Source organism: Triturus cristatus, chromosome 6 (genome assembly GCF_964204655.1).
Source record: "Triturus cristatus chromosome 6, aTriCri1.1, whole genome shotgun sequence".
NCBI classification, from domain to species: domain Eukaryota; kingdom Metazoa; phylum Chordata; class Amphibia; order Caudata; family Salamandridae; genus Triturus; species Triturus cristatus.
The window spans coordinates 100,285,432-100,303,397 of NC_140589.1; the positions used below are offsets into that span (position 1 = coordinate 100,285,432).

At 43.5% G+C, this 17,966-nt stretch overlaps 17 non-coding genes across 17 annotated transcripts; all 17 read right to left on the bottom strand.

The window, feature by feature from the left end:
* Positions 1-13: 13 nt before the first annotated feature.
* On the bottom strand, positions 14-96 carry TRNAL-CAG (transfer RNA leucine (anticodon CAG)). The gene has a single exon. It is a non-coding gene; the product is annotated as a tRNA-Leu (tRNA).
* Positions 97-1,835: 1,739 nt separating this feature from the next.
* On the bottom strand, positions 1,836-1,918 carry TRNAL-AAG (transfer RNA leucine (anticodon AAG)). Its single transcript has one exon. It is a non-coding gene; the product is annotated as a tRNA-Leu (tRNA).
* Positions 1,919-2,104: 186 nt separating this feature from the next.
* Positions 2,105-2,187, bottom strand: TRNAL-CAG (transfer RNA leucine (anticodon CAG)). Its single transcript has one exon. It is a non-coding gene; the product is annotated as a tRNA-Leu (tRNA).
* Positions 2,188-2,819: 632 nt separating this feature from the next.
* On the bottom strand, positions 2,820-2,902 carry TRNAL-UAG (transfer RNA leucine (anticodon UAG)). Its single transcript has one exon. It is a non-coding gene; the product is annotated as a tRNA-Leu (tRNA).
* A 1,024-nt stretch (positions 2,903-3,926) lies between these two features.
* Positions 3,927-4,009, bottom strand: TRNAL-AAG (transfer RNA leucine (anticodon AAG)). The gene has a single exon. It is a non-coding gene; the product is annotated as a tRNA-Leu (tRNA).
* A 901-nt stretch (positions 4,010-4,910) lies between these two features.
* Positions 4,911-4,993, bottom strand: TRNAL-UAG (transfer RNA leucine (anticodon UAG)). Its single transcript has one exon. It is a non-coding gene; the product is annotated as a tRNA-Leu (tRNA).
* A 1,024-nt stretch (positions 4,994-6,017) lies between these two features.
* TRNAL-AAG (transfer RNA leucine (anticodon AAG)) lies at positions 6,018-6,100 on the bottom strand. The gene has a single exon. It is a non-coding gene; the product is annotated as a tRNA-Leu (tRNA).
* Positions 6,101-7,001: 901 nt separating this feature from the next.
* On the bottom strand, positions 7,002-7,084 carry TRNAL-UAG (transfer RNA leucine (anticodon UAG)). Its single transcript has one exon. It is a non-coding gene; the product is annotated as a tRNA-Leu (tRNA).
* A 1,004-nt stretch (positions 7,085-8,088) lies between these two features.
* Positions 8,089-8,171, bottom strand: TRNAL-AAG (transfer RNA leucine (anticodon AAG)). Its single transcript has one exon. It is a non-coding gene; the product is annotated as a tRNA-Leu (tRNA).
* A 2,012-nt stretch (positions 8,172-10,183) lies between these two features.
* Positions 10,184-10,266, bottom strand: TRNAL-AAG (transfer RNA leucine (anticodon AAG)). Its single transcript has one exon. It is a non-coding gene; the product is annotated as a tRNA-Leu (tRNA).
* A 186-nt stretch (positions 10,267-10,452) lies between these two features.
* Positions 10,453-10,535, bottom strand: TRNAL-CAG (transfer RNA leucine (anticodon CAG)). Its single transcript has one exon. It is a non-coding gene; the product is annotated as a tRNA-Leu (tRNA).
* A 1,739-nt stretch (positions 10,536-12,274) lies between these two features.
* On the bottom strand, positions 12,275-12,357 carry TRNAL-AAG (transfer RNA leucine (anticodon AAG)). The gene has a single exon. It is a non-coding gene; the product is annotated as a tRNA-Leu (tRNA).
* A 901-nt stretch (positions 12,358-13,258) lies between these two features.
* On the bottom strand, positions 13,259-13,341 carry TRNAL-UAG (transfer RNA leucine (anticodon UAG)). Its single transcript has one exon. It is a non-coding gene; the product is annotated as a tRNA-Leu (tRNA).
* Positions 13,342-14,613: 1,272 nt separating this feature from the next.
* TRNAL-CAG (transfer RNA leucine (anticodon CAG)) lies at positions 14,614-14,696 on the bottom strand. The gene has a single exon. It is a non-coding gene; the product is annotated as a tRNA-Leu (tRNA).
* A 632-nt stretch (positions 14,697-15,328) lies between these two features.
* TRNAL-UAG (transfer RNA leucine (anticodon UAG)) lies at positions 15,329-15,411 on the bottom strand. The gene has a single exon. It is a non-coding gene; the product is annotated as a tRNA-Leu (tRNA).
* Positions 15,412-16,439: 1,028 nt separating this feature from the next.
* TRNAL-AAG (transfer RNA leucine (anticodon AAG)) lies at positions 16,440-16,522 on the bottom strand. The gene has a single exon. It is a non-coding gene; the product is annotated as a tRNA-Leu (tRNA).
* Positions 16,523-16,708: 186 nt separating this feature from the next.
* TRNAL-CAG (transfer RNA leucine (anticodon CAG)) lies at positions 16,709-16,791 on the bottom strand. Its single transcript has one exon. It is a non-coding gene; the product is annotated as a tRNA-Leu (tRNA).
* Positions 16,792-17,966: the final 1,175 nt, after the last annotated feature.

Consider the following 17,966-nt stretch of genomic DNA (forward strand, 5'->3'; position numbering starts at 1 on the left):
GTAAACACAGGACTGTCAGAAGTGGGATTTGAACCCACGCCTCCAGAGGAGACTGCGACCTGAACGCAGCGCCTTAGACCACTCGGCCATCCTGACTTGCTTTCCCAGCATATTCCAGAGGCCAGACAGCCATGCAGGTGAGGTACTGAAAAGGAATGCCCTCAATTTATTTATCCTATTATATGCACTTCCAACAGATCTTTGAACAATCTGTACAGAGCAGGACCTATGGAGAACTCTTTAGAACTTTGAGGCGAACAAAGAGAAAGTGCTATTCACCAGCCACTTGAACGGCTCAAAGCTGCTTTGAAATTGAGACAATAGCCACCTCTTGGCTGGCTAAAGCAATTTCAACAAGGGATCTCAAAGTCACAACATAGGGTGGAGTATCTAAATTTAAGCAGCCCCTGATCAAAGCCCTAAGGAAATTGCTGTAAGTGTGCTGGAGTCCAGTTGTCTACCAGATGCATGGCATTCTTCCAAATTTGCAGGGCCCGTCTGGCCAGGGCATACAAGAGCATGACTATTCCAGATGACCTCTTACATGGGTCCTATGCTCATTTGGTAAGGATTGCGCTTTGTCAGCAAGACGTTATAGAACCTAAATATATGAGAAACCCCATCTCTCTTGACAAGAGGAGAACGGAATAACGTGCCAAGTGAAGACCAACAGATGCAACTTCCATCAGATGTTAACCTGATAAAGGAGATTAAATCTCCAAAAGGCATGTCAGAAGTGGGATTCGAACCCACGCCTCCAAAGGAGACTGTGGCCTAAACACAGCGCCTTAGAACTCTCGGCCATCCTGACAGTATAGGCTTTTAAGAAATGAATAAAAGTTACTCAGAAACGTCTACCTCCATGCAAGCCTGAAATAATTTAAACCTTCAAACACAAGGTGCAACTTTATGCACAGGACAATAAACACAGAAGAACACATACGAAGGCACTTTATTTTACAGGTATACAGTTTTCATGCTTTTAGAACACCACATACCTCTCACCAGCTATTTAGGGTCCTGTATCCGACTCACAACATTTCCTTGCCTGCGACCTCTCTCTCTACACAAACAACTACAGCACAGGAAGTAGGAAGGCAATAGGTGGGGCAGTTTATGCAAATTTATGCTACCAATGTGCCTTGCAGATTCATGCAGGATTTCTAGATCCTTGCTGGATACAAGAGAGTAGGCCTTGTTCCAGATAAACTATCCCTAGCAGGGAAAGTCTGAGCACAGGCACTCTTTTGCTCTTTAGCCCCTGGCCTGGGACTCACCCTCACTTGCTGAGGCGTGAAATTCTGCATACCAACTTTGCACAGAAGGTATGTTTGTGGTTGTTTGGGGATGGGTGGGAGGTCAAGAGCAGGGAAAAGCAGGTCTCCTTCACTACTAGACTCCTCTTCTATGCCTGTCTGCCATTCACTCACTCTGTCTTTGTTTCATTCTCTCCTTCCACAACACTCCTTCTCACTCACTCGCTCTATCACTTGTATTTTTGCCCTTGCTCTGCATTCTATAGTGGAAACATCTCTTGAATGAAGCATCTGAAAATGACGTGACATAAAATTTAAAACCTCCTTATTGGAAACCTAAAACATCACAAGACTTAATGTAACCCATTTCTTTCATAAAAAAGATTTTTAAAGTACCCCACAAAACAAATATAAAACACCACGAGTGCTAGAAGAATATTACATTAACGTTAAAGATAGAATAGGGCAAATGCATTTGCAGTTGAAACTGAAGTTTGGTACTTATTCAGATATTATTTACATTGCCAATTTTTAGCTGAGATTCTAAAGGAACTGAGAGAGAAAATGGAATCCAAGTTTTGTCAGAAGTGGGATTCGAACCCACGCCTCCAGGAGAGACTGCGGCCTTAACGCAGTGCCTTAGACCACTCGGCCATCCTGACCCCATGCTGCTTTTTCATCTAAAGGGTGAGAAAGATATTAGGAACCAAAAAATGCACAGAGCTTAGGCCAATAGTGGCTAGAGCAAGAAAAAAACTCACTGCACTCTTCCAAGAAGACAATCCTATAAGCCACTGCGAGGGAAATGATCATATTTCTCAAGAAAAAAATTAGAATAAACACAGGACTGTCAGAAGTGGGATTTGAACCCACGCCTCCAGAGGAGACTGCGACCTGAACGCAGCGCCTTAGACCACTCGGCCATCCTGACTTGCTTTCCCAGCATCTTCCAGAGGCCAGACAGCCATGCAGGTGAGGTACTGAAAAGGAATGCCCTCAATTTATTTATCCTATTATATGCACTTCCAACAGATCTTTGAACAATCTGTACAGAGCAGGACCTATGGAGAACTCTTTAGAACTTTGAGGCGAACAAAGAGAAAGTGCTATTCACCAGCCACTTGAACGGCTCAAAGCTGCTTTGAAATTGAGACAATAGCCACCTCTTGGCTGGCTAAAGCAATTTCAACAAGGGATCTCAAAGTCACAACATAGGGTGGAGTATCTAAATTTAAGCAGCCCCTGATCAAAGCCCTAAGGAAATTGCTGTAAGTGTGCTGGAGTCCAGTTGTCTACCAGATGCATGGCATTCTTCCAAATTTGCAGGGCCCGTCTGGCCAGGGCATACAAGAGCATGACTATTCCAGATGACCTCTTACATGGGTCCTATGCTCATTTGGTAAGGATTGCGCTTTGTCAGCAAGACGTTATAGAACCTAAATATATGAGAAACCCCATCTCTCTTGACAAGAGGAGAACGGAATAACGTGCGAAGTGAAGACCAACAGATGCAACTTCCATCAGATGTTAACCTGATAAAGGAGATTAAATCTCCAAAAGGCATGTCAGAAGTGGGATTCGAACCCACGCCTCCAAAGGAGACGGTGGCCTAAACACAGCGCCTTAGACCTCTCGGCCATCCTGACAGTATAGGGTTTTAAGAAATGAATAAAAGTTACTCAGAAACGTCTACCTCCATGCAAGCCTGAAATAATTTAAACCTTCAAACACAAGGTGCAACTTTATGCACAGGACAATAAACACAGAAGAACACATACGAAGGCACTTTATTTCACAGGTATACAGTTTTCATGCTTTTAGAACACCACATACCTCTCACCAGCTATTTAGGGTCCTGTATCCGACTCACAACATTTCCTTGCCTGCGACCTCTCTCTCTACACAAACAACTACAGCACAGGAAGTAGGAAGGCAATAGGTGGGGCAGTTTATGCAAATTTATGCTGCCAATGTGCCTTGCAGATTCATGCAGGATTTCTAGATCCTTGCTGGATACAAGAGAGTAGGCCTTGTTCCAGATAAACTATCCCTAGCAGGGAAAGTCTGAGCACAGGCACTCTTTTGCTCTTTAGCCCCTGGCCTGGGACTCACCCTCACTTGCTGAGGCGTGAAATTCTGCATACCAACTTTGCACAGAAGGTATGTTTGTGGTTGTTTGGGGATGGGTGGGAGGTCAAGAGCAGGGAAAAGCAGGTCTCCTTCACTACTAGACTCCTCTTCTATGCCTCCCTGCCATTCACTCACTCTGTCTTTGTTTCATTCTCTCCTTCCACAACACTCCTTCTCACTCACTCGCTCTATCACTTGTATTTTTGCCCTTGCTCTGCATTCTATAGTGGAAACATCTCTTGAATGAAGCATCTGAAAATGACGTGACATAAAATTTAAAACCTCCTTATTGGAAACCTAAAACATCACAAGACTTAATGTAACCCATTTCTTTCATAAAAAAGATTTTTAAAGTACCCCACAAAACAAATATAAAACACCACGAGTGCTAGAAGAATATAACATTAACGTTAAAGATAGAATAGGGCAAATGCATTTGCAGTTGAAACTGAAGTTTGGTACTTATTCAGATATTATTTACATTGCCAATTTTTAGCTGAGATTCTAAAGGAACTGAGAGAGAAAATGGAATTCAAGTTTTGTCAGAAGTGGGATTCGAACCCACGCCTCCAGGAGAGACTGCGGCCTTAACTCAGCGCCTTAGACCACTCGGCCATCCTGACCCCATGCTGCTTTTTCATCTAAAGGGTGAGAAAGATATGAGGAACCAAAAAATGCACATAGCTTAGGCCAATAGTGGCTAGAGCAAGAAAAAAACTCACTGCACTCTTCCAAGAAGACAATCCTATAAGGCACTGCGAGGGAAATGATCATATTTCTCAAGAAAAAAAGTAGAGTAAACACAGGACTATCAGAAGTGGGATTTGAACCCACGCCTCCAGAGGAGACTGCGACCTGAACGCAGCGCCTTAGACCACCCGGCCATCCTGACTTCCTTTCCCAACATCTTCCAGAGGCCAGACAGCCATGCAGGTGAGGTAGTGAAAAGGAATGCCCTCAATTTATTTATCCTATTATATGCACTTCCAACAGATCTTTGAACAATCTGTACAGAGCAGGACCTATGGAGAACTCTTTAGAACTTTGACGCGAACAAAGAGAAAGTGCTATTCACCAGCCACTTGAACGGCTCAAAGCTGCTTTGAAATTGAGACAATAGCCACCTCTTGGCTGGCTAAAGCAATTTCAACAAGGGATCTCAAAGTCACAACATAGGGTGGAGTATGCAAATTTAAGCAGCCCCTGATCAAAGCCCTGAGGAAATTGCTGTAAGTGTGCTGGAGTCCAGTTGTCTACCAGATGAATGGCATTCTTCCAAATTTGCAGGGCCCGTCTGGCCAGGGCATACAAGAGCATGACTCTTCCAGATGACCTCTTACATGGGTCCTATGCTCATTTGGTAAGGATTGCGCTTTATCAGCAAGACGTTATAGAACCTAAATATATGAGAAACCCCATCTCTCTTGACAAGAGGAGAACGGAATAACGTGCCAGGTGAAGACCAACAGATGCAACTTCCATCAGATGTTAACCTGATAAAGGAGATTAAATCTCCAAAAGGCATGTCAGAAGTGGGATTCGAACCCACGCCTCCAAAGGAGACTGTGGCCTAAACACAGCACCTTAGACCTCTCGGCCATCCTGACAGTTTAGGCTTTTAAGAAATGAATAAAAGTTACTCAGAAACGTCTACCTCCATGCAAGCCTGAAATAATTTAAACCTTCAAACACAAGGTGCAACTTTATGCACAGGACAATAAACACAGAAGAACACATACGAAAGCACTTTATTTCACAGGTATACAGTTTTCATGCTTTTAGAACACCACATACCTCTCACCAGCTATTTAGGGTCCTGTATCCGACTCACAAAATTTCCTTGCCTGCGACCTCTCTCTCTACACAAACAACTACAGCACAGGAAGTAGGAAGGCAATAGGTGGGCCAGTTTATGCAAATTTATGCTGCCAATGTGCCTTGCAGATTCATGCAGGATTTCTAGATCCTTGCTGGATACAAGAGAGTAGACCTTGTTCCAGATAAACTATCCCTAGCAGGGAAAGTCTGAGCACAGGCACTCTTTTGCTCTTTAGCCCCTGGCCTGGGACTCACCCTCACTTGCTGAGGCGTGACATTCTGCATACCAACTTTGCACAGAAGGTATGTTTGTGGTTGTTTGGGGATGGGTAGGAGGTCAAGAGCAGGGAAAAGCAGGTCTTCTTCACTACTAGACTCCTCTTCTATGCCTCCCTGCCATTCACTCACTCTGTCTTTGTTTCATTCTCTCCTTCCACAACACTCCTTCTCACTCACTCGCTCTATCACTTGTATTTTTGCCCTTGCTCTGCATTCTATAGTGGAAACATCTCTTGAATGAAGCATCTGAAAATGACGTGACATAAAATTTAAAACCTCCTTATTGGAAACCTAAAACTTCACAAGACTTAATGTAACCCATTTCTTTCATAAAAAAGATTTTTAAAGTACCCCACAAAAGAAATATAAAACACCACGAGTGCTAGAAGAATATTACATTAACGTTAAAGATAGAATAGGGCAAATGCATTTGCAGTTGAAACTGAAGTTTGGTACTTATTCAGATATTATTTACATTGCCAATTTTTAGCTGAGATTCTAAAGGAACTGAGAGAGAAAATGGAATTCAAGTTTTGTCAGAAGTGGGATTCGAACCCACGCCTCCAGGAGAGACTGCGGCCTTAACGCAGCGCCTTAGACCACTCGGCCATCCTGACCCCATGCTGCTTTTTCATCTAAAGGGTGAGAAAGATATTAGGAACCAAAAAATGCACAGAGCTTAGGCCAATAGTGGCTAGAGCAAGAAAAAAACTCACTGCACTCTTCCAAGAAGACAATCCTATAAGCCACTGCGAGGGAAATGATCATATTTCTCAAGAAAAAAATTAGAGTAAACACAGGACTGTCAGAAGTGGGATTTGAACCCCCGCCTCCAGAGGAGACTGCAACCTGAAGGCAGCGCCTTAGACCACTCGGCCATCCTGACTTGCTTTCCCAGCATCTTCCAGAGGCCAGACAGCCATGCAGGTGAGGTACTGAAAAGGAATGCCCTCAATTTATTTATCCTATTATATGCACTTCCAACAGATCTTTGAACAATCTGTACAGAGCAGGACCTATGGAGAACTCTTTAGAACTTTGAGGCGAACAAAGAGAAAGTGCTATTCACCAGCCACTTGAACGGCTCAAAGCTGCTTTGAAATTGAGACAATAGCCACCTCTTGGCTGGCTAAAGCAATTTCAACAAGGGATCTCAAAGTCACAACATAGGGTGGAGTATGCAAATTTAAGCAGCCCCTGATCAAAGCCCTGAGGAAATTGCTGTAAGTGTGCTGGAGTCCAGTTGTCTACCAGATGCAAGGCATTCTTCCAAATTTGCTGGGCCCGTGTGGGCAGGGCATACAAGAGCATGACTCTTCCAGATGACCTCTTACATGGGTCCTATGCTCATTTGGTAAGGATTGCGCTTTGTCAGCAAGACGTTATAGAACCTAAATATATGAGAAACCCCATCTCTCTTGACAAGAGGAGAACGGAATAACGTGCCAGGTGAAGACCAACAGATGCAACTTCCATCAGATGTTAACCTGATAAAGGAGATTAAATCTCCAAAAGGCATGTCAGAAGTGGGATTCGAACCCACGCCTCCAAAGGAGACTGTGGCCTAAACACAGCGCCATAAACCTCTCGGCCATCCTGACAGTATAGGCTTTTAAGAAATGAATAAAAGTTACTCAGAAACGTCTACCTCCATGCAAGCCTGAAATAATTTAAACCTTCAAACACAAGGTGCAACTTTATGCACAGGACAATAAACACAGAAGAACACATACGAAAGCACTTTATTTCACAGGTATACAGTTTTCATGCTTTTAGAACACCACATACCTCTCACCAGCTATTTAGGGTCCTGTATCCGACTCACAACATTTCCTTGCCTGCGACCTCTCTCTCTACACAAACAACTACAGCACAGGAAGTAGGAATCAATAGGTGGGGCAGTTTATGCAAATGTATGCTGCCAATGTACCTTGCAGATCCTTGCTGGATACAAGAGAGTAGGCCTTGTTCCAGATAAACTATCCCTAGCAGGGAAAGTCTGAGCACAGGCACTCTTTTGCTCTTTAGCCCCTGGCCTGGGACTCACCCTCACTTGCTGAGGCGTGAAATTCTGCATACCAACTTTGCACAGAAGGTATGTTTGTGGTTGTTTGGGGATGGGCGGGAGGTCAAGAGCAGGGAAAAGCAGGTCTCCTTCACTACTAGACTACTCTTCTATGCCTCCCTGCCGTTCACTCACTCTGTCTTTGTTTCATTCTCTCCTTCCACAACACTCCTTCTCACTCACTCGCTCTATCACTTGTATTTTTGCCCTTGCTCTGCATTCTATAGTGGAAACATCTCTTGAATGAAGCATCTGAAAATGACGTGACATAAAATTTAAAACCTCCTTATTAGAAACCTAAAACATCACAAGACTTAATGTAACCCATTTCTTTCATAAAAAAGATTTTTAAAGTACCCCACAAAAGAAATATAAAACACCACGAGTGCTAGAAGAATCTTACATTAACGTTAAAGATAGAATAGGGCAAATGCATTTGCAGTTGAAACTGAAGTTTGGTACTTATTCAGATATTATTTACATTGCCAATTTTTAGCTGAGATTCTAAAGGAACTGAGAGAGAAAATGGAATTCCAGTTTTGTCAGAAGTGGGATTCGAACCCACGCCTCCAGGAGAGACTGCGGCCTTAACGCAGCGCCTTAGACCACTCAGCCATCCTGACCCCATGCTGCTTTTTCATCTAAAGGGTGAGAAAGATATTGGGAACCAAAAAATGCACAGAGCTTAGGCCAATAGTGGCTAGAGCAAGAAAAAAACTCACTGCACTCTTCCAAGAAGACAATCCTATAAGCCACTGCGAGGGAAATGATCATATTTCTCAAGAAAAAAATTAGAGTAAACACAGGACTGTCAGAAGTGGGATTTGAACCCCCGCCTCCAGTGGAGACTGCGACCTGAAGGCAGCGCCTTAGACCACTCGGCCATCCTGACTTGCTTTCCCAGCATATTCCAGAGGCCAGACAGCCATGCAGGTGAGGTACTGAAAAGGAATGCCCTCAATTTATTTATCCTATTATATGCACTTCCAACAGATCTTTGAACAATCTGTACAGAGCAGGACCTATGGAGAACTCTTTAGAACTTTGAGGCGAACAAAGAGAAAGTGCTATTCACCAGCCACTTGAACGGCTCAAAGCTGCTCTGAAATTGAGACAATAGCCACCTCTTGGCTGGCTAAAGCAATTTCAACAAGGGATCTCAAAGTCAAAACATAGGGTGGAGTATGCAAATTTAAGCAGCCCCTGATCAAAGCCCTGAGGAAATTGCTGTAAGTGTGCTGGAGTCCAGTTGTCTACCAGATGAATGGCATTCTTCCAAATTTGCTGGGCCCGTCTGGCCAGGGCATACAAGAGCATGACTCTTCCAGATGACCTCTTACATGGGTCCTATGCTCATTTGGTAAGGATTGCGCTTTGTCAGCAAGACGTTATAGAACCTAAATATATGAGAAACCCCATCTCTCTTGACAAGAGGAGAACGGAATAACGTGCCAAGTGAAGACCAACAGATGCAACTTCCATCAGATGTTAACCTGATAAAGGAGATTAAATCTCCAAAAGGCATGTCAGAAGTGGAATTCGAACCCACGCCTCCAAAGGAGACTGTGGCCTAAACACAGCGCCTTAGACCTCTCGGCCATCCTGACAGTATATGCTTTTAAGAAATGAATAAAAGTTACTCAGAAACGTCTACCTCAATGCATGCCTGAAAAAATTTAAACCTTCAAACACAAGGTGCAACTTTATGCACAGGACAATAAACACAGAAGAACACATACGAAAGCACTTTATTTCACAGGTATACAGTTTTCATGCTTTTAGAACACCACATACCTCTCACCAGCTATTTAGGGTCCTGTATCCGACTAACAACATTTCCTTGCCTGCGACCTCTCTCTCTACACAAACAACTACAGCACAGGAAGTAGGAAGGCAATAGGTGGGGCAGTTTATGCAAATTTATGCTGCCAATGTGCCTTGCAGATTCATGCAGGATTTCTAGATCCTTGCTGGATACAAGAGAGTAGGCCTTGTTCCAGATAAACTATCCCTAGCAGGGAAAGTCTGAGCACAGGCACTCTTTTGCTCTTTAGCCCCTGGCCTGGGACTCACCCTCACTTGCTGAGGCGTGAAATTCTGCATACCAACTTTGCACAGAAGGTATGTTTGTTGTTGTTTGGGGATGGGTGGGAGGTCAAGAGCAGGGAAAAGCAGGTCTCCTTCACTACTAGACTACTCTTCTATGCCTCCCTGCCGTTCACTCACTCTGTCTTTGTTTCATTCTCTCCTTCCACAACACTCCTTCTCTCTCACTCACTCGCTCTATCACTTGTATTTTTGCCCTTGCTCTGCATTCTATAGTGGAAACATCTCTTGAATGAAGCATCTGAAAATGACGTGACATAAAATTTAAAACCTCCTTATTGGAAACCTAAAACATCACAAGACTTAATGTAACCCATTTCTTTCATAAAAAAGATTTTTAAAGTACCCCACAAAAGAAATATAAAACACCACGAGTGCTAGAAGAATATTACATTAACGTTAAAGATAGAATAGGGCAAATGCATTTGCAGTTGAAACTGAAGTTTGGTACTTATTCAGATATTATTTTCATTGCAAATTTTTAGCTGAGATTCTAAAGGAACTGAGAGAGAAAATGGAATTCAAGTTTTGTCAGAAGTGGGATTCGAACCCACGCCTCCAGGAGAGACTGCGGCCTTAACGCAGCGCCTTAGACCACTCGGCCATCCTGACCCCATGCTGCTTTTTCATCTAAAGGGTGAGAAAGATATTAGGAACCAAAAAATGCACAGAGCTGAGGGCAATAGTGGCTAGAGCAAGAAAAAAACTCACTGCACTCTTCCAAGAAGACAATCCTATAAGCCACTGCGAGGGAAATGATCATATTTCTCAAGAAAATAATTAGAGTAAACACAGGACTGTCAGAAGTGGGATTTGAACCCACGCCTCCAGAGGAGACTGCGACCTGAACGCAGCACCTTAGACCACTCGGCCATCCTGACTTGCTTTCCCAGCATCTTCCAGAGGCCAGACAGCCATGCAGGTGAGGTACTGAAAAGGAATGCCCTCAATTTATTTATCCTATTATATGCACTTCCAACAGATCTTTGAACAATCTGTACAGAGCAGGACCTATGGAGAACTCTTTAGAACTTTGAGGCGAACAAAGAGAAAGTGCTATTCACCAGCCACTTGAACGGCTCAAAACTGCTTTGAAATTGAGACAATAGCCACCTCTTGGCTGGCTAAAGCAATTTCAACAAGGGATCTCAAAGTCACAACATAGGGTGGAGTATGCAAATTTAAGCAGCCCCTGATCAAAGCCCTGAGGAAATTGCTGTAAGTGTGCTGGAGTCCAGTTGTCTACCAGATGAATGGCATTCTTCCAAATTTGCAGGGCCCGTCTGGCCAGGGCATACAAGAGCATGACTCTTCCAGATGACCTCTTACATGGGTCCTATGCTCATTTGGTAAGGATTGCGCTTTGTCAGCAAGACATTATAGAACCTAAATATATGAGAAACCCCATCGCTCTTGACAAGAGGAGAACGGAATAACGTGCCAAGTGAAGACCAACAGATGCAACTTCCATCAGATGTTAACCTGATAAAGGAGATTAAATCTCCAAAAGGAATGTCAGAAGTGGGATTCAAACCCACGCCTCCAAAGGAGACTGTGGCCTAAACACAGCACCTTAGACCTCTCGGCCATCCTGACAGTATAGGCTTTTAAGAAATGAATAAAAGTTACTCAGAAACGTCTACCTCCATGCAAGCCTGAAATAATTTAAACCTTCAAACACAAGGTGCAACTTTATGCACAGGACAATAAACACAGAAGAACACATACGAAAGCACTTTATTTCACAGGTATACAGTTTTCATGCTTTTAGAACACCACATACCTCTCACCAGCTATTTAGGGTCCTGTATCCGACTCACAACATTTCCTTGCCTGCGACCTCTCTCTCTACACAAACAACTACAGCACAGGAAGTAGGAAGGCAATAGGTGGGGCAGTTTATGCAAATTTATGCTGCCAATGTGCCTTGCAGATTCATGCAGGATTTCTAGATCCTTGCTGGATACAAGAGAGTAGGCCTTGTTCCAGATAAACTATCCCTAGCAGGGAAAGTCTGAGCACAGGCACTCTTTTGCTCTTTAGCCCCTGGCCTGGGACTCACCCTCACTTGCTGAGGCGTGAAATTCTGCATACCAACTTTGCACAGAAGGTATGTTTGTGGTTGTTTGGGGATGGGTGGGAGGTCAAGAGCAGGGAAAAGCAGGTCTCCTTCACTACTAGACTCCTCTTCTATGCCTCCCTGCCATTCACTCACTCTGTCTTTGTTTCATTCTCTCCTTCCACAACACTCCTTCTCACTCACTCGCTCTATCACTTGTATTTTTGCCCTTGCTCTGCATTCTATAGTGGAAACATCTCTTGAATGAAGCATCTGAAAATGACGTGACATAAAATTTAAAACCTCCTTATTGGAAACCTAAAACATCACAAGACTTAATGTAACCCATTTCTTTCATAAAAAAGATTTTTAAAGTACCCCACAAAACAAATATAAAACACCACGAGTGCTAGAAGAATATTACATTAACGTTAAAGATAGAATAGGGCAAATGCATTTGCAGTTGAAACTGAAGTGTGGTACTTATTCAGATATTATTTACATTGCCAATTTTTAGCTGAGATTCTAAAGGAACTGAGAGAGAAAATGGAATTCAAGTTTTGTCAGAAGTGGGATTTGAACCCATGCCTCCAGGAGAGACTGCGGCCTTAACGCAGCGCCTTAGACCACTCGGCCATCCTGACCCCATGCTGCTTTTGCATCTAAAGGGTGAGAAAGATATTAGGAACCAAAAAATGCACAGAGCTTAGGGCAATAGTGGCTAGAGCAAGAAAAAAACTCACTGCACTCTTCCAAGAAGACAATCCTATAAGCCACTGCGAGGGAAATGATCATATTTCTCAAGAAAAAAATTAGAGTAAACACAGGACTGTCAGAAGTGGGATTTGAACCCCCGCCTCCAGAGGAGACTGCAACCTGAAGGCAGCGCCTTAGACCACTCGGCCATCCTGACTTGCTTTCCCAGCATCTTCCAGAGGCCAGACAGCCATGCAGGTGAGGTACTGAAAAGGAATGCCCTCAATTTATTTATCCTATTATATGCACTTCCAACAGATCTTTGAACAATCTGTACAGAGCAGGACCTATGGAGAACTCTTTAGAACTTTGAGGCGAACAAAGAGAAAGTGCTATTCACCAGCCACTTGAACGGCTCAAAGCTGCTTTGAAATTGAGACAATAGCCACCTCTTGGCTGGCTAAAGCAATTTCAACAAGGGATCTCAAAGTCACAACATAGGGTGGAGTATGCAAATTTAAGCAGCCCCTGATCAAAGCCCTGAGGAAATTGCTGTAAGTGTGCTGGAGTCCAGTTGTCTACCAGATGCAAGGCATTCTTCCAAATTTGCTGGGCCCGTCTGGGCAGGGCATACAAGAGCATGACTCTTCCAGATGACCTCTTACATGGGTCCTATGCTCATTTGGTAAGGATTGCGCTTTGTCAGCAAGACGTTATAGAACCTAAATATATGAGAAACCCCATCTCTCTTGACAAGAGGAGAACGGAATAACGTGCCAGGTGAAGACCAACAGATGCAACTTCCATCAGATGTTAACCTGATAAAGGAGATTAAATCTCCAAAAGGCATGTCAGAAGTGGGATTCGAACCCACGCCTCCAAAGGAGACTGTGGCCTAAACACAGCGCCATAAACCTCTCGGCCATCCTGACAGTATAAGCTTTTAAGAAATGAATAAAAGTTACTCAGAAACGTCTACCTCCATGCAAGCCTGAAATAATTTAAACCTTCATACACAAGGTGCAACTTTATGCACAGGACAATAAACACAGAAGAACACATACGAAAGCACTTTATTTCACAGGTATACAGTTTTCATGCTTTTAGAACACCACATACCTCTCACCAGCTATTTAGGGTCCTGTATCCGACTCACAACATTTCCTTGCCTGCGACCTCTCTCTCTACACAAACAACTACAGCACAGGAAATAGGAATCAATAGGTGGGGCAGTTTATGCAAATGTATGCTGCCAATGTACCTTGCAGATCCTTGCTGGATACAAGAGAGTAGGCCTTGTTCCAGATAAACTATCCCTAGCAGGGAAAGTCTGAGCACAGGCACTCTTTTGCTCTTTAGCCCCTGGCCTGGGACTCACCCTCACTTGCTGAGGCGTGAAATTGTGCATACCAACTTTGCACAGAAGGTATGTTTGTGGTTGTTTGGGGATGGGTGGGAGGTCAAGAGCAGGGAAAAGCAGGTCTCCTTCACTACTAGACTACTCTTCTATGCCTCCCTGCCGTTCACTCACTCTGTCTTTGTTTCATTCTCTCCTTCCACAACACTCCTTCTCACTCACTCGCTCTATCACTTGTATTTTTGCCCTTGCTCTGCATTCTATAGTGGAAACATCTCTTGAATGAAGCATCTGAAAATGACGTGACATAAAATTTAAAACCTCCTTATTGGAAACCTAAAACATCACAAGACTTAATGTAACCCATTTCTTTCATAAAAAGATTTTTAAAGTACCCCACAAAAGAAATATAAAACACCACGAGTGCTAGAAGAATATTACATTAACGTTAAAGATAGAATAGGGCAAATGCATTTGCAGTTGAAACTGAAGTTTGGTACTTATTCACATCTTATTTACATTGCCAATTTTTAGCTGAGATTCTAAAGGAACTGAGAGAGAAAATGGAATTCAAGTTTTGTCAGAAGTGGGATTCGAACCCACGCCTCCAGGAGAGACTGCGGCCTTAACGCAGCGTCTTAGACCACTCAGCCATCCTGACCCCATGCTGCTTTTTCATCTAAAGGGTGAGAAAGATATTAGGAACCAAAAAATGCACAGAGCTTAGGCCAATAGTGGCTAGAGCAAGAAAAAAACTCACTGCACTCTTCCAAGAAGACAATCCTATAAGCCACTGCGAGGGAAATGATCATATTTCTCAAGAAAAAAATTAGAGTAAACACAGGACTGTCAGAAGTGGGATTTGAACCCACGCCTCCAGAGGAGACTGCGACCTGAACGCAGCGCCTTAGACCACTCGGCCATCCTGACTTGCTTTCCCAGCATATTCCAGAGGCCAGACAGCCATGCAGGTGAGGTACTGAAAAGGAATGCCCTCAATTTATTTATCCTATTATATGCACTTCCAACAGATCTTTGAACAATCTGTACAGAGCAGGACCTATGGAGAACTCTTTAGAACTTTGAGGCGAACAAAGAGAAAGTGCTATTCACCAGCCACTTGAACGGCTCAAAGCTGCTTTGAAATTGAGACAATAGCCACCTCTTGGCTGGCTAAAGCAATTTCAACAAGGGATCTCAAAGTCACAACATAGGGTGGTGTATGCAAATTTAAGCAGCCCCTGATCAAAGCCCTGAGGAAATTGCTGTAAGTGTGCTGGAGTCCAGTTGTCTACCAGATGAATGGCATTCTTCCAAATTTGCTGGGCCCGTCTGGCCAGGGCATACAAGAGCATGACTCTTCCAGATGACCTCTTACATGGGTCCTATGCTCATTTGGTAAGGATTGCGCTTTGTCAGCAAGACGTTATAGAACCTAAATATATGAGAAACCCCATCTCTCTTGACAAGAGGAGAACGGAATAACGTGCCAAGTGAAGACCAACAGATGCAACTTCCATCAGATGTTAACCTGATAAAGGAGATTAAATCTCCAAAAGGCATGTCAGAAGTGGGATTCGAACCCACGCCTCCAAAGGAGACTGTGGCCTAAACACAGCGCCTTAGACCTCTCGGCCATCCTGACAGTATATGCTTTTAAGAAATGAATAAAAGTTACTCAGAAACGTCTACCTCAATGCATGCCTGAAAAAATTTAAACCTTCAAACACAAGGTGCAACTTTATGCACAGGACAATAAACACAGAAGAACACATACGAAAGCACTTTATTTCACAGGTATACAGTTTTCATGCTTTTAGAACACCACATACCTCTCACCAGCTATTTAGGGTCCTGTATCCGACTAACAACATTTCCTTGCCTGCGACCTCTCTCTCTACACAAACAACTACAGCACAGGAAGTAGGAAGGCAATAGGTGGGGCAGTTTATGCAAATTTATGCTGCCAATGTGCCTTGCAGATTCATGCAGGATTTCTAGATCCTTGCTGGATACAAGAGAGTAGGCCTTGTTCCAGATAAACTATCCCTAGCAGGGAAAGTCTGAGCACAGGCACTCTTTTGCTCTTTAGCCCCTGGCCTGGGACTCACCCTCACTTGCTGAGGCGTGAAATTCTGCATGCCAACTTTGCACAGAAGGTATGTTTGTGGTTGTTTGGGGATGGGTGGGAGGTCAAGAGCAGGGAAAAGCAGGTCTCCTTCACTACTAGACTACTCTTCTATGCCTCCCTGCCGTTCACTCACTCTGTCTTTGTTTCATTCTCTCCTTCCACAACACTCCTTCTCTCTCACTCACTCGCTCTATCACTTGTATTTTTGCCCTTGCTCTGCATTCTATAGTGGAAACATCTCTTGAATGAAGCATCTGAAAATGACGTGACATAAAATTTAAAACCTCCTTATTGGAAACCTAAAACATCACAAGACTTAATGTAACCCATTTCTTTCATAAAAAAGATTTTTAAAGTACCCCACAAAAGAAATATAAAACACCACGAGTGCTAGAAGAATATTACATTAACGTTAAAGATAGAATAGGGCAAATGCATTTGCAGTTGAAACTGAAGTTTGGTACTTATTCAGATATTATTTACATTGCCAATTTTTAGCTGAGATTCTAAAGGAACTGAGAGAGAAAATGGAATTCAAGTTTTGTCAGAAGTGGGATTCGAACCCACGCCTCCAGGAGAGACTGCGGCCTTAACGCAGCGCCTTAGACCACTCAGCCATCCTGACCCCATGCTGCTTTTTCATCTAAAGGGTGAGAAAGATATTAGGAACCAAAAAATGCACAGAGCTGAGGGCAATAGTGGCTAGAGCAAGAAAAAAACTCACTGCACTCTTCCAAGAAGACAATCCTATAAGCCACTGCGAGGGAAATGATCATATTTCTCAAGAAAAAAATTAGAGTAAACACAGGACTGTCAGAAGTGGGATTTGAACCCACGCCTCCAGAGGAGACTGCGACCTGAACGCAGCACCTTAGACCACTCGGCCATCCTGACTTGCTTTCCCAGCATCTTCCAGAGGCCAGACAGCCATGCAGGTGAGGTACTGAAAAGGAATGCCCTCAATTTATTTATCCTATTATATGCACTTCCAACAGATCTTTGAACAATCTGTACAGAGCAGGACCTATGGAGAACTCTTTAGAACTTTGAGGCGAACAAAGAGAAAGTGCTATTCACCAGCCACTTGAACGGCTCAAAACTGCTTTGAAATTGAGACAATAGCCACCTCTTGGCTGGCTAAAGCAATTTCAACAAGGGATCTCAAAGTCACAACATAGGGTGGAGTATGCAAATTTAAGCAGCCCCTGATCAAAGCCCTGAGGAAATTGCTGTAAGTGTGCTGGAGTCCAGTTGTCTACCAGATGAATGGCATTCTTCCAAATTTGCAGGGCCCGTCTGGCCAGGGCATACAAGAGCATGACTCTTCCAGATGACCTCTTACATGGGTCCTATGCTCATTTGGTAAGGATTGCGCTTTGTCAGCAAGACATTATAGAACCTAAATATATGAGAAACCCCATCTCTCTTGACAAGAGGAGAACGGAATAACGTGCCAAGTGAAGACCAACAGATGCAACTTCCATCAGATGTTAACCTGATAAAGGAGATTAAATCTCCAAAAGGAATGTCAGAAGTGGGATTCAAACCCACGCCTCCAAAGGAGACTGTGGCCTAAACACAGCACCTTAGACCTCTCGGCCATCCTGACAGTATAGGCTTTTAAGAAATGAATAAAAGTTACTCAGAAACGTCTACCTCCATGCAAGCCTGAAATAATTTAAACCTTCAAACACAAGGTGCAACTTTATGCACAGGACAATAAACACAGAAGAACACATACGAAAGCACTTTATTTCACAGGTATACAGTTTTCATGCTTTTAGAACACCACATACCTCTCACCAGCTATTTAGGGTCCTGTATCCGACTCACAACATTTCCTTGCCTGCGACCTCTCTCTCTACACAAACAACTACAGCACAGGAAGTAGGAAGGCAATAGGTGGGGCAGTTTATGCAAATTTATGCTGCCAATGTGCCTTGCAGATTCATGCAGGATTTCTAGATCCTTGCTGGATACAAGAGAGTAGGCCTTGTTCCAGATAAACTATCCCTAGCAGGGAAAGTCTGAGCACAGGCACTCTTTTGCTCTTTAGCCCCTGGCCTGGG